At 40.6% G+C, this 2,500-nt stretch overlaps 2 non-coding genes across 2 annotated transcripts in view, besides 1 other annotated feature; both read right to left on the bottom strand.

The window, feature by feature from the left end:
- The window catches only part of AW171_hschr2591, a 1,797-nt gene extending 541 nt beyond the window's left edge, over window positions 1-1,256 (bottom strand). Inside the window, exon 1 of the ribosomal RNA XR_001930260.1 lies at window positions 1-1,256. This exon is cut by the window's left edge and continues 541 nt beyond it. This is a non-coding gene — a ribosomal RNA (18S_ribosomal_RNA_5).
- Window positions 1,257-1,433: 177 nt separating this feature from the next.
- On the bottom strand, window positions 1,434-1,941 carry AW171_hschr2592. The gene has a single exon (XR_001930167.1). It is a non-coding gene; the product is annotated as an external_transcribed_spacer_5 (non-coding RNA).
- Window positions 1,942-2,500: part of a sequence feature (Nontranscribed_spacer_2_5) that runs on past the window's edge.

The raw sequence follows: 2,500 nt of genomic DNA on the forward strand, positions 1-2,500 counted from the left end.
AAAATCAAGAAAGAGCTCTCAATCTGTCAATCCTTATTGTGTCTGGACCTGGTGAGTTTCCCCGTGTTGAGTCAAATTAAGCCGCAGGCTCCACTCCTGGTGGTGCCCTTCCGTCAATTCCTTTAAGTTTCAGCCTTGCGACCATACTCCCCCCAGAACCCAAAGACTTTGATTTCTCGTAAGGTGCCGAGTGGGTCATAAGAAAACACCACCCGATCCCTAGTCGGCATAGTTTATGGTTAAGACTACGACGGTATCTGATCATCTTCGATCCCCTAACTTTCGTTCTTGATTAATGAAAACGTCCTTGGCAAATGCTTTCGCAGTAGTTAGTCTTCAATAAATCCAAGAATTTCACCTCTGACAATTGAATACTGATGCCCCCGACCGTCCCTATTAATCATTACGATGGTCCTAGAAACCAACAAAATAGAACCAAACGTCCTATTCTATTATTCCATGCTAATATATTCGAGCTTGCGCCTGCTTTGAACACTCTAATTTTTTCAAAGTAAAAGTCCTGGTTCGCCTAGGATACAAGTACCCTAGGTTAGCCAGAAGGAAAGGTTCGGTGGGATCCCGTACACGAAGAAAATCGGACGGGCCAACCAAACCCAAAGTTCAACTACGAGCTTTTTAACTGCAACAACTTTAATATACGCTATTGGAGCTGGAATTACCGCGGCTGCTGGCACCAGACTTGCCCTCCAATTGTTCCTCGTTAAGGTATTTACATTGTACTCATTCCAATTACAAGACCCGAATGGGCCCTGTATCGTTATTTATTGTCACTACCTCCCTGAATTAGGATTGGGTAATTTGCGCGCCTGCTGCCTTCCTTGGATGTGGTAGCCGTTTCTCAGGCTCCCTCTCCGGAATCGAACCCTTATTCCCCGTTACCCGTTGAAACCATGGTAGGCCACTATCCTACCATCGAAAGTTGATAGGGCAGAAATTTGAATGAACCATCGCCAGCACAAGGCCATGCGATTCGAAAAGTTATTATGAATCATCAAAGAGTCCGAAGACATTGATTTTTTATCTAATAAATACATCTCTTCCAAAAAGGTCGAGATTTTAAGCATGTATTAGCTCTAGAATTACCACAGATATCCATGTAGTAAAGGAACTATCAAATAAACGATAACTGATTTAATGAGCCATTCGCAGTTTCACTGTATAAATTGCTTATACTTAGACATGCATGGCTTAATCTTTGAGACAAGCATATGACTACTGGCAGGATCAACCAGATAACTATCTTAAAAGAATAACTCTTAAGCGCACCTAAGCACACCCAGGAGTTCTTCGATGATAGACTGATAGATAATACAGAAGCAGAAGCGAAAAAAGGATATAAAATCTTTTTCTCTTTCCCACGACTGTGTTGGACTAAATCACTGTTCGAGCTTTTACACTCTCCCTGCAACCGTCCCCTTACCATAGCACTCTTTGAATTCCTCTAGTTGCTTTCCACTAAACACTGTCCCGATGTTTCACAGCACAGGTTTAATATCAGCAACCAAAGAGGAGGTTACACTCAGAGAATCACAGTACCCCCAAAAAAGGCACCGGCTATCCAATGAGGCATTCCCCCGAATCAGATTCTTTGGTTTGGATTGCCATTGGCTAGTAATCCACCAAATCCTCCGCTGCTCGCCCATGGAATCGCTAGATGTCCAGGACGAGACTGTTCAGGCTAGAATCGTGTGATTCGATCCGCTACTGAAAGAGGGAAAGTTCCCTCAACAATAACTTCACAAAACAAAAGCAGATTCATCACCCATGTCTTGCGCTGTATAGAGACTGAGTACATCTGACGATCCCTCAGTGGCTCTCTCCACCGCTTGACGAGGCCATAATATGTTCTTACGAACTGTACAAACCTACTCGACTTCTGTTTCCAGACTTCTTTCTGTTTGTCTTCAACTGCTTTCGCATGAAGTACCTCCCAGTTACTTATTCTAATTCCAATATTTAATTTCTATATACCCAGGTGTACTTTTTTTGTAAAAAATACACTACTTTGTATTATGATTTTTTCCTCACTAGTCATTTTCACCTACAAAAAAACTTTACATTTAGCACCGTTTTTTAAACTCTTAGTGCTGTGCGCGTGCGGAGACTACACATTTTCTTTCTTTGCAACCCCCAGAGGAGGAAACAAAAAAAAAAAAAAAACAAAAAAAAAAAAAAAACCAATCCCTTTTAATTGCCAATTCCTTTACCTATTTTAATATATATATGTTCCATTGAATCTTTTTTTTTTGGTTTTTTTTTTGGTTTTTTTTTTGGTTTTCCTAGTTTTTTCCCCCCCGCTTCTCCAAACTATTCACCCACCACCCTCTTGACTACTTCCCCCTTTGCTAGTTGTTCTCTCTATGTATTAATTTTGTTTATTGTATTTAATATATAGTAATAACTAAGTTGCAAACTTATTCCCAAGAATTGATCTTTCAGTACTGAATTACCATATTCACTTCCAATTAGTAACATAGCT

Source organism: Eremothecium sinecaudum, chromosome II, assembly GCF_001548555.1.
Source record: "Eremothecium sinecaudum strain ATCC 58844 chromosome II, complete sequence".
NCBI lineage: Eukaryota > Fungi > Ascomycota > Saccharomycetes > Saccharomycetales > Saccharomycetaceae > Eremothecium > Eremothecium sinecaudum.